The sequence below is a fragment of the Gossypium hirsutum genome, chromosome D11, assembly GCF_007990345.1.
Source record: "Gossypium hirsutum isolate 1008001.06 chromosome D11, Gossypium_hirsutum_v2.1, whole genome shotgun sequence".
NCBI classification, from domain to species: Eukaryota; Viridiplantae; Streptophyta; class Magnoliopsida; order Malvales; family Malvaceae; genus Gossypium; species Gossypium hirsutum.
In genome coordinates this window covers 15981774-15994989 of record NC_053447.1, presented here as the reverse complement: position 1 = coordinate 15994989, position 13216 = coordinate 15981774, and the positions used below count along the sequence as shown (strand labels likewise).

Below are 13216 nucleotides of genomic sequence, written 5' to 3'. Positions count from 1 at the left end.
TTTAATTTTTAAAATAATTTTTTGGTATTTATTAAAAAATGGGCCGGGCCGGCCCGGGCCCAGGCTTATGATTTTTTTTCTTGGGCGGGCCTGGGCAAAATTTCAGGCCCATATTTTGGGTTGGGCCAAAATTTTTATGGGCTCGGCCCGGCCCATGAGCACCTCTACTTGTGCCTGCATGTATGATCTTGTGGATTTTTACTAATAAGCATTTAATATGTCATCGCTGGTTATAGAATAAGATGAGATGAAAGGTATGCAGAAAAAATGAAAAAACTCAAACCACAAGCTGCAAGCATTTGACAAAGAAAAAACTCACATGACTTGGACAATAAAGATAAAATGAAAGGTATGCAGATAAGATAGAAGTATAAAATCGAGCAAAGAAGAAATCACCTTACAAAGTTGTCCCAGGTTTCACTTTTCATAACTCCCGATGGGTCTAGTAATTGAGTCATCTCATGGCTCAACTTGAAATGTGCACTCTTGAACCGCATATTTCCACCAGGTGATGTTTCCAAGATGAAACCAAAATCAATATGAACAAGCTCCCGACACTGCATTGACATGCATATCACAGTGGTTGAGTTTTAGCTTATGAAACTACCTTGAACAATCGGATAGAGCCATTTTCTCCAGTTCAGTTCAACCATGAAAACCAAAAAAATAAAACTAAATAGTTGACTTACAAACAAGAGATAGACAACAATACTTTGTTTTTTCTTCTTAGTATTTATTTAACCATTGTCAGTCATATCTGACAGCTCATTAGTCTTAATTTACATCATTACCTCAAAAGAAAATAAATGAGAGAGTACAATATACTTTAAAGAACCAAAAGTCTATTTTTTACCTGTAGCATCAATGACTTCATTGAAGATCTTCAATACATCTCTTCTAGCCGACAATTCAACATGCTGCATTTTCTTTTTATTAAAATCAAGACAATTTTACAAACTGCAAGTGAATATTGTCTATTATATTCCAAACCAATTGTTGCTTTACACAAGGCTGTCTTGCTATTCGATATACTAGTTTTAGGTTTAAGATTATTGGATCTCTGATAACAAGACAATACCAAGCATGCATAATTTTATAAAGGTAACTCTATACGAGAAACCTTTCCTGGTCATTACTAATCATACATATGTAGCAAGTTTGTGGCATGACCCTTATATTACCAAACATGTCTCAATAGCCCCAATTGTCATTGCGGAACTCATCATCGAATTTCTTTTTCAGTTCGGGATGTTTCTCAAAGTACTCATCTGCTGTCATGGTGCTGATCTTTTGCTGTTCAAATAAAGAAAAAAGAATAGAACAAAAATCAACAATTGCAACTACAATTACAATAAAGAGAAGATTCATTTGGGCAGTGTTTTGCAATTACCTTCAGTTCCTGAAAGTCGGCAATTTCTTTCTCCAAACGCTCGGACTCTTTCAAAGATTTCTCCTCTACTTCTTTCAATTCAACCAACTATTAACCACAAGTAATAACCAAATCAGATGATGAAAAAGAAAACCAAAACCATTGAGACAGGTAAAAGAGGATCAAGAATGCTGCTGATTCTCACCAATGCATCAAATTTCGGTTTGAATTGAGGAGTGACTGTGTCAACAAACTTGGGGATCTCTACGCCTGAAAGGAAGCATATAGAATGTGTAAAGATGAGAGTTAATAACTCAAAATGTAGATAAATTAAAACAGATGAAATCGCAAACTCCCCACAGCTTCATCGAAACCACTCACACAATAAACCATGGATTCCAAAAGTTGTAGCCAAGTGATAACCCGGTTAGACAAATTACTATAATCAGAGCAAAGAAATTACACTAAAGAGAGAGTTATACATAGTAACCAACCAATATGCCAAGTAAACAGTGAAAAGGAAGCAGCTCCATTTAACACAGTTAATTCCAAGAAGGTGCTCGTGGAACATCTTACCGTAAAAAAACTTGATTTATGGCAATACGCGTATTTACACAACAAAAAAGAAGAAAAAGAAAAAAGATTTTTTTAAGCAAAGACAGAAAAGAAACTGAAACAGAGATTCTTCACCTTCTTCAACCTTTTTTTTATCTCTTTATTTCAGCGAACAGCCTTACTCCCCTCTTCGTTTCCTTTATCTTTCAACTCCTTCCAGTAAAATTAAAAGGAAACTGTATTGAAAGCCTAAAACTAAAAGAAACCCTAACAGATCGAGAGAAAAGGAATAGCTATGGTGAGTGAATTCAGTGCAGTGAAATGAAAAGGAAAAAGAAGTGTGATTGGTGTAGGTGTATTGACTGGTGTTGTTGGAAATGGGAAATTTGGGGGATTTCAGCTGAAGAAAATAAACTTTTATTTGGGGATTTAGGGCGCACGACTGAGATGAGAAGAAGAGGTAGTAATGAGCGGGTAACCAAGTTTTGGGAGTGAGCGGGATTTTGATTACTTTTCCTTGCGGCGTTTTTAATAAAAATGTCAAAAAAAATCATTTCATTTTAAACAAAATAACGCCGTTTTGCTCAGCTAAAAATTTTTTATTTTGTCTACTAAAATTTTTTAGTTAAGTGATTTTATAAAGCATTTATTATTACTATTTTTTATAAATTGGATTTTAATAAAAAAATTAAGTATTCTCAAAATAAATATCGTATATTTTAATAATAAAACAAATGATTAAATAGATGCAATTAATTATTAAGTTAGAATTATCCAATGTTAATCACGATTTCTATTAAAGATTGAAATGTTAATCAAGATTTTATATTATTTTTTTCCGATTTAACCTCCGTTTTATTAGAGATATTTCTTCCTAACTAAATATAACTATTATGCTAGATGTTCGATGTGGAATGATTTTAGTTTTTGTATTTTATTTTTATTTGTTATAATTTGATCATATCCAAAATAGATAGTTACCTATCCATATCAATCTGTTACTTTTTTATTTATTTGTCAATGTTTTTTCTTAAATCTAATATTTAAATATATCAAATGGTTTAGATTAAATATTTTTAAATATAAAAGCATTAATTAATTGTATATTTTTTTATCATTTAACAAATCTCAAGGAAACCTTAAGTCCTAAACCAGTTAATATATATAAAGTTTATCTATTAAGCTCTTAAATAATTTAAACTATAATCATAATTTTAATATATTAAAATTAATATTATCTCTTTTACAATTATATAAGAAATTATTTAATATATAAATTAAAAAATACTAATTAATGTAAACCCTAAACCCTTAACCTCTATCCGCTAAATCCTAAATCGTAAAACATAAACCGTAAACCCTAACCCTTAAACCCCACCCTTATAACTGTCCTCCATAAGTTTTGTGACCGCATTTAGTATAGTTCCTTAATCTTAAAGATATTTCAAAAGATTCAAACTCTTAGTTGTAACAGTACTCCTAATTTCTTCAACTCTAGAAGATTCAAACTCCTCATCCACATCAACAGATGTTGCAATGCAAGTGATTTTTTCTTTTGGAACCTTGAATCCATCATCAACTTTAGGATTTCCTTGCTTCTCCCTAGCACCAATGTCCAAACCTAATAATTTTAAAAATTCAATCAACAAACAGAAGGTGAATTGGAGGCAGAAATACCTAAAAGAAACATCCAACTGCAAGTTGTAATGGTATCCATAGGAAGAAGAAAATAGTAAGGTGTTACAAATAATTTTAAATGGAAAAGTGCCAAGCAAAACCATGGGTCATATTCAGTTTCTGAAACAACAGAACAAACAAGTTATGAAACTTTTACAAATGAACACCAAAAATTTCAATCAATCCTAATGAATAATAAATTTACATATCTACCATTTTTTTAAAATTCGCGTCAATATTATAAAATTAAAGAAACCAAATTATACTAAATTCAAATCAAATGATAACAGAGTGACTAAAACCATAATCAGACCATAATAAAAATCAATCATTCTTGCCTGAAATGATGAAAATATCCAAAGTTAAACACATTTCTATCAAGCAACAAAAATCTCTAACCACCAACAACAAAATATCTAGAAACACTAGGATCCAAACCACTAACAAAAATCTGCAAAACCTTAAAATAGTAACCCCTATGCCTTAAACTCTAAACCATATACCCTAAACCAAAAACCTTAAACTATAGTGATAAATCTCTTTTACAATTATATAAAAAATTATTTAAATGTAAATTAAAAAACACTTAGTAATGTACCCAAAAAACTTTAAAAAAACCCCAAAAATTATTTAATATGATAAATCTGAGCACTAGCGGCGCTTTTTCAAAAACGCCGCTAATGCCTTAAAACTCAGAAAATGACGTTGTTGGACTTAGGTTTTTTGCGGCGCTTTTTAGAAAACGCCGCTAATGCTCATTTTTAGCGGCGTTTTAAAAAGCACCGGTAATACTTGATCTTTAGTGGCATTTTTTAAAAAGCGCCGCTAATGCTTGATTTTAGCGGCGTTTTTATCCAAACGCCACTAAAAATGCCGCTAAAAGCCTGTTTTGGTGTAGTGTATGTGATGAATTTGTTGAATTTATATTGATTGAATTGGTATATATATTGAATATATTGATTATTTGAATTGAAATGAATATTGGTTGTATTTGAAAAGTGAATTGAAACCCTATTAATTGTATCGGGCTGAGTCGGATATAGATGGCATGCAATAAGATTGGAATAGTTCAGGGATTTTTTCGACTTTTAGCCGATGAGACACTGAGTGTCAATCTATTACTTCGGATTAATTCGATGAGGCACTGGGTGCCAATTTACTTCGGTTTATTCGATAAGACACTGGGTATCAACTTATTACTTCGAATTATCTGATGAGGTACTGGGTACCAAACTGGTGTGTTTTGGTTGGATCCGTGTATCCGTCCGAGTCCAAGTCGTATTAATAGGGGTAAATGAATAATAAAGTTTTATAATTGATATTGAAATGGTATGGTATGAGAAATGGAAGTGAAATAGTGAATTGAAAATAGAATGTGAATATGTTGAAAATATATGGAATATAAGAGTCATATACTCATGAAATGATTATGGAATGGATATTGCAATTGTATGATGAAATGTGAAATAAATTGTGAAAAGCTATTTATATAGTAAGTATGAGAATTGAGATATTTGTGAAACAAATGAAATATAATATGGTTGTTGTAATAATTAAATATTAATGTGTTTATATTTCAATTGTATATTTGTAATTTTTATCTTTAAATATTTGGATTATAGAAATACCACTGGGTTTTCCTCAGCGTATGGTTTTGTTTCCCGTGCGCAAGTTAAGTACTTAACTTTTGATCGCCGATTAAGCATCCAACAACGATCTCGATTCTCAAACTCAAATGTGGTGATGTTTATCCTTTGTGTCGGCATGTACCTAGGGTGTCTAAATAATAGTTATTTTGTGGTTTGATTGTAAATGAGGGTATAATTTTAATTTTGGTTGGTTTTATACATATAAATATGTGTTTATTTTTGAAGCCATATTATGGCATGATAAATTGAATTAAATCTAGATAGGTGCAAGTGAATTTAATTCTATGTTTAAGTGCTCATGAACTAGGCAAATTGATTTGGATTTGGTATGTTTATAATTTGGATTAAAATAATGCTTTGATGACTTGTTTTGATGATATGAAATGTTTGAAATTTCTGTCTGTTTAATCTGTAAACTCCAGTAATACTCCATAACCTGGTTTCAATGAGGGATACGGGTTGGGGATGTTACATGACTGGTCTACCACGCTTCAAATGTGCTTTAGACTCATTAGCAACTAGAGTTTGTCCTTCAAGGACATCAATTTTGATTGGAGCATTTACAACTGGTATATGTGATTTTGTCACTCTTTTTGGATTATTAAATATGTCTGGCAATTGATTTGCTAAACTTTGTAAATGAATTATCCTCTGAACCTTCAATTCACATTGTTGCGTACGATGATCAATATGTAACAATGATAATTCATTCCAATCTATTTCTTTTTCCAGCTGATTATTTTTTCTTCCCCTAACATTGGGAAAATTGACTCATTAAAATGATAGTCAGCAAATCAGTCGTAAATAAATTCCCCATTGATGGCTTGAGATATTTAATTATTGATTGCAACAGCTCGATTTTGGGCCTAGTCGGAATAGTGGTTTCGGGACCACAAATTTAATGAGGGAAAATTTTATTTTTATTATGTTTTTATGGTATACTATTTCACAAAATGATTTCGTGAAATTTTCGTTCGAAAATTTCGACGTTTGGGCACTCAATTTAGTCAAAAGGACTAAATTGTAAAAAGTGCAAAAGTGGAGTTCTACATGTTAAAGGTGTCCAATTGTTATGAAATTTTAAATTGGAGGTCCTTATATGGAAATTAGACCATTGGTTAAGTTGGTGGACAAAAATGGACATGGTTAGGCATGTTACCAAAGTTTTTCATTAAGGGCATTTTGGTCATTTAGTTATTAAAATGAATTAAAAACAAAATTAAAAGCCAGTTTTTGTCCATCTTCAACCCCTTGGCCGAAAATTGCATGGAAAAACCATGGCTAGGGTTTTTCCAGCTTCCAAGATCGATTGTAAGTCCGTTTTAGCCTCGTTTTTAATGATTTTTATGTTTTTGAAATTCTCGTAACAAGATTTACCTATTTTTACCATTATTTTGAACTAGGGTTTGTGTTTAAAAATTTACCCATGAATGATATGCATGTACCTTGATGTTTTATGGAAGAATATGAATGTTTGGAGTGTGATGAACGTCTTTTACTAAGTGATTTTCGATGAAAATGCCTAAAAGGTTTAATTTGTAAAAATTATAAAATATGTCACAAGTGTGTGAGTAAGGGAGAATTGCGGAATGCTATAGTTATGAAAATGGTTTGGCTAGGCCTAAAATGCAGGGAAATTGAATAAAAATTATTTTACGAGCCTAGGAGCAAAATCATAATTTTATGAAACTTTAGGGGCAAAAATATAATTTTTGCCAAAGTGTGATTTTTGGACTAAATTTAATAATGTGAATGTTAAATAAGTTAAATGTGTTATTATAAATCAAGAAAGACGAGAAATTGACTTTGATCAGTGACAATAATGATCACATGTGTGACACGGACTGTGTGCAGGCCACTATGTGAAAGAGATAGTAATGGTCACGTGTGTAGTACTATGTGCAGGCTACTACATGTACCGGGTATCATTGATTATAAAGGTGGTTGTTGTGTGCTGATTCCACCGGGTATCATTGATTATAAAGGTGGTTGCTGTGTGCTGATTTCACCGGGTACCATTGATTATGGAGGTGGTTGCTATGTGCTAATTCCACCTAGTATCATTTACTATAAGGGTGGTGTTGTGTGCTGATCCACATGTATCTATTATTATTCCGAAGTATTCATCAGGAAATTGACTAAGTGAAAATACATGAGATCATGTAACAACTAAGTGTAATTGAATATGACTATGTGATGAATGAGTGCGGGTATAAGTGTGAAAATTTATGAACAATGTGCTCGATATTTGATCAAACCATCAATAAGATGAAATGGAGTAAGAGAAATTATGAAAGAGTAAATTTAGCAACAAAACAGTTTTGGATAGTAGTAGTTGTATGACTTTGAAAAATAACCAAAAATGGTGGAAATTGAATTAGAGAGTGAATAAGATATGAAATTAAAGCTGAATGAGTCTATTTTCACATAAAAGAGACAGAGCAAGCAAATGAGTTTTATATTATGAGATATTTGAATTTTAGTGAGATAGGGCTAGAATGATTTTGGAATCCCCTATTCTGACTTTGGAAAATCATTAAAAATTGTACAAAAATAATTATGGGATAAACTTTATATTTTTAGAATCCTGAATGAGTCTATTTTCAAAATAAATAAACAAGAACATTATCTGAATTTTGTACTATGAAATAATTAATTTTTAGTAAAGAAGGGTCAGAACTATCGAGCAGTGAAATAGGGGAAAATTTAAAGAATAAAATATATTTATTGAATAAACCAAAAATTCTAAAAATTTTATGGTAATAATATATGTGAGTCTAGTTTCAGGGAAAATTAACAGATCTTAATTTGGAGCTCGGTAGATCGAGATATAAATAAATTAGTGACTCTGGCTCAGACAGACAGTTTGAATTTACATACAGGAAAATAGTGAAAGTATGGATAATGTTGTTTAAGTATGTTATACACATTAAGGATGTGGAATGGAGAGGAGGAGGAGGAAAATTGGGGCATATATGAATGATTTGTGTATAATTGGTAATATGCTCGATTATAATTGATAAACGATAAAATAGAAATGATGCTTATATTTGCGCATTATTGGTCATGATTTAAGCTCGTGTGGGAAAATAAAGTTTCATAGTATGTGTGTATGGTATATTTGGAATATGACTTGGCTTGAAGTAATGTCATGAATGGTTTATGAATTAACACATGTTGGTAAGTTTGATACATGAATAAATGTTGTGCTCATCCATGCTTATAATGTTTATGTTATATGTTTATTTGGTTAACATATTTGATGTACATGCGTAGGCTTTGGCCAAGTTTTGGCTGAATTATGCCACGTTAAACTTATAAGTTATGCATTGAAATGGTAAGTGCCTAAATGAAAATATGCTTGTGATCATGACAGGGGTAGTAAGCTTTAAATTATGTAATCTCTAGTGAAATGGTTTATCATGAGGTTAGTTCCAAAAAGAATTATGTTTAAATGCACTAGCTTGTGACTATGGTTGAATGATATGTTTATGTCTTGTGTGATATGCATAGGAAACGGGTGTGAAAAGGTAATGAAATAGTAAGTTCATATTTGAAGTGAAAATGACGAAAAAGGGGATGATGAGTTGAATTGATGTTGTTATTTAAGCTAAAGTGATATTTTCATTGAAAAATTGAGAATTTCATAAATGTGTTAATGAATGGTATAATCGATAAACATTGAGTTAAATGGTAAATACGTATTAGTATTGAACTTACTAATATTGAATTGTACGTGAATTAAATGGAAATTGCTAGTGATATGATTTGAATTGTGAGCATGAGAAATTGTGAAGAATTATAAAAACATGTTAAAAATTTGAAAGTTTTAATTTAGATGAAATTTAATAGTACGGTTAAATACGTTTACAAGCCTATGTGTTCTGGAAATGCCTCGTACCCTATTCTGGTGTCGAATACGGGTAAGGGGTGTTACATTGATGGAGATTTATATCCAACATATATTCCTAACCTCATTTGAGAACTCATCTTAGAGTGTTGTGGTGGAGCAATCGGAACATATACAGCACAGCTAAAAGTTCTCAGGTGGAAAATATTTGGATCTTGACCAAAAACCATTTGTAATAAGGAGAACTTATGATAATTTGTTGGCCTGACTCGAATTAGTGATGCTGCATGTAGTATGACAAGCCCCCAAGCAGAAATTGGAAGTTTTGACTTCATAAGTAATGGTTTTGCAATCATTTGAAGATATTTGATTAATGATTCAGCAAGACCGTTTTGTGTATGAACATGTGCTACAAGATGTTCAACACTTATTCCAATAGGCATACAAAACATTGAAAGCTTGGGAAGTAAATTCATCAGCATTGTCAAGACGAATTGTCTTGATAGGGAAATCTGGAAAATGTGCTTGTAATTTGATTAACTAAGCAAGTAATCTCGCAAAGGCCATGTTTTGAGTTGATAACAAGGATACATGCGGACCATCTAGTTGAAGCATCAAGTAAAAACATAAAATATCTAAATGGTCCACACGAAGGGTGTATTATTCCACATATATCTCCTTATATTCTGTAGCGACGTAAAAATTTTGGTTTCGGTCGCTAATTGTGGCGATTTATTGAAAATTTGACGTTTGATTTTTGAAATAAATAGGGAGCCGCCATCGATCCTTTTTCCTAGGTGTGATCAGACACCTATTAGATCTTTTATTAAAACAAACAAAAGGCTGAGTTTAGGTCTACGTTAAAAGCCAGAGGAAAATTAGGGTTTGGGAGTCGGTTACGCGCGAGGAAGGTATTAGCACCCTCGCGACGCCCAAAAATTGGTATCTCATAAACATGTGTTGTCTTGATTTTCAAAAATGCGAATTCAATGTAAAGTTTAGTTATGATCCGAAAAAAACGAGAAATTTTAGTTTATCCCGGTTTTTGAGAAGGGTATGCCGTTTTAACACGAGTCAATTGACGTTCACCCAACATAGCGATGAATTCGATGACTTAATGTTAAATCGGTATATTGCCTTGATTATTGAAATTGATTTAAATCATGAATAAGAATATTTTTGAAATAATGCAAAGTAAAATAATATGAAATAGAAATCAATAAATGAAAGAGCTAGGAATATATTGAAACAAATAATCGAGGTGACAATAATATTAGAAAAGATGAAGGTATAATGTAATAATGGAATTGAACACGAAATGAAAATAATGAATGTATACACGTAATTATAATATTAAGAATGCGTGCGTACGATGACATATGTATATATAGCAATATTAAAAATCCATACAACACGCATAGAACATGTACAGTATATGCATACCTTAGAAATGATAAGAATAATAATAAAACTATTTTGTACACTACACAAATACATACACACATATATATATAAACAATAGTATATACAATATAATATTAGAAATATGTGTACAATAGTGTAAAAGAAAAATATAACTAATAATATTAAAATATATACAATGATAATATATATAAAAGATATATGTATATATAATTATATATTATAATATTAAAATATAATAATACAACATAAAAAAACATGACACAAATAAAGTATAGTATTAAGAACACATATATATAATACATGAAGAATATACATAATACTAAAATATTTAGGTAATATATGCGTATATTGAAAACTAGTAATAATATTACCGAGGTATATACAAATATATCAAGTATATATACGTATTATAAATATATAAATATATAACAAAGCATAAACTAATAAAAATAATAAGAATAATAATAATGATAACATTGGAATATAAAAGAAACAAACATAACATTAATAAAATATTAAAATAAAGTGAAATAAAAATATTAAATATGAAAATATATATAGCTATACACGTACATAATAAAAATATATACTAATACATAATAATAATAATGGTAATACTAATAATACTAATAATATAAAAATAACAAGGATATTTAATAAAGATATAAAAATCAACAAAAAAAGGACTAAAATTGAATTAAAAACAAAGTTGTGGGGCCAATTTGAAATGAAAAAAGAAAAGGGACTTAATTGTACGCGCGTGAAACGTTGGGGGACCGAAACAACAATTATTCCTTTCTATTAAAACGCAGCACATTGGCGGGGACTAAATCGAAAAGCGCGAGAAATTATAGGGCCAAATTGAAAACCATAAAAAACTTAATGGTGAAGCATCAGAAAAGCGGAAGGACTGCGCGCATAAATATCCCATTCAAACGAAAACACGCGGATCCTCTAGCTGGTCGGGTCGGATGGGTCGGGCATGGCCAAAACGACGTCGTTTTGGGGCTTAAGTGTAGCCCCCAAAACGAAGTCGTTTTGGAGGGCTATATAAGGCCTAAAATAACCCAAAAAATCATTTGGGGAGAGGGAAGGAAAAAAAAGAAGAGAGAGGGAAGAGAGAAGGGAGAGAGAAGAGAGGGGAATCCGGCCAGGGGCCGGTCACCGGACGGCCACCGGAGGCTCGCCGGCGCCGGCGCCGGCCACCGCGTAAAAAATATATATTTTTTTATTTTTTTCTATTTTTTTATGCTTAATAGTTTTTATGTTTTGATATTTTTTAGTATTTTTATGTAAAAAACAAACTCAAAACAGTAAAGAAAAAAAAGAAAAAAAAAAGTCACCTTAGGTTTTAGATTTGATTCTCCGATTTGGTGTTAGAGCCCCTGATTGTATATGTATTTTCGAATGGTTCTTGTATTTAATCTGTTAATATTGAAAGAAAATCTTTGTTTTCATAGCAAAAATCCCCCCATTTTACAAATGCTTATTTCTCAGCTTTATAGCCGACTACAAAACTAGGAAAATATTGTTTATCTTTTGTCCTATTCTGTTTGGTCTGCTTCTGTCTTTGCAGGGTATGGAGGAGTTGGTGGTGGAGGAGGAGCATGCAGCGGCAGATGGTGTCAGACGCGTGGGGGTATGGGGCTGCTATAGTGGAGCAGTGTATGGGGCTAAGTACAAGTGGGGAGGGTTGCGACTGAGTAGGCTAAGGTATTTGAAACCCTAAGTCTGGAGTTTGGGCTTCTGGGCCTGGGTCAAGTGTTGGGTTTTGGGTAGTTGGGCTAAGGTTTGGGCAGGGGTTTTAGTGTATTGAAATGGATCAATCGGGTTTGGGTTGTAAGAGGGGGAAATGGGCTTGGTATTAGTGGGCCAAAATTGGCCTACTACAGCTGCCCCTCTTTGCTCATTGTCGTGTAACGAGAATAGAGCAAAGACACAAAGAAAGGCCAATTTTGCCCTATCTTGCGAGTCTTGACTTCATTGGTGCTCTTCTTGGTCAGATAGTCTTCTTCCAGTCCATTGCATCTTGTAGCTTTAGATTCAATCCACTACATCTTCTGACATATGCCTTGTAGCTTCAATCTACTCCAATGTAACTTCAAGGATATGAGATTTGTGGCTTTGATCTGCTTCCATGTAGCTTCATAAAGATAAGATCTACAGCTTCAATCTGTTCTTTTATCACTTCAGTGAGATGAGATTCGTGATCTTCTCTTTTGTAACTCTAGCGAGACAAGATTTGATATCCTCGATCAGTTCCACTGCGACCTCAGGGAGACAAGACTTGCAACTTTTGACCGGCTCCACTATAGTTTCAAGGAGACCAAGTCTGGTGTCTTTCATCACTTCAATCTTTATTCTTACTCGGCATGTGATCTTGAGCGCAACTCATTTCTCGCAATATGAATTGACCTTTTAAAAACAGACATTAAAAACAAAAACTAAAGATATCTCAACATGTGAACTGAGGCTCAACTCACTTTTCGCAATATGAGTTGATTTTTTTTTTTGAAAGAAAATCAAAAGGCTTAATTGAAAATACCTCGGCGTGTGTCCTGAGGCTCAACTCACCTCTCGTAATATGAGTTGAAATTAAAACACAAAAATTGAAAATACCTCAGCGTGCCCCGAGGCTCAACTCACCTCTTGCAATATGAGCTGATTTTGGAAAAGTAGAATTTGAAAAGC

General features: G+C 32.2%; 1 long non-coding RNA gene across 3 annotated transcripts; it reads right to left on the bottom strand.

The window, feature by feature from the left end:
- Nucleotides 1-852: 852 nt before the first annotated feature.
- On the bottom strand, nt 853-2400 carry LOC107912595 (uncharacterized). Of its 3 annotated transcripts, none has more exons than XR_001688215.2 (5): nt 2060-2359; nt 1575-1639; nt 1391-1477; nt 1182-1293; nt 853-917 (listed from the first exon to the last, which is right to left on the bottom strand). It is a non-coding gene; the product is annotated as an uncharacterized lncRNA (long non-coding RNA). The 3 variants fall into 3 exon arrangements; XR_001688214.2 differs by having other exon boundaries at nt 854-917; nt 1171-1293; XR_001688213.2 differs by lacking the exon at nt 853-917 and having other exon boundaries at nt 993-1293; nt 2060-2400.
- Nucleotides 2401-13216: the final 10816 nt, after the last annotated feature.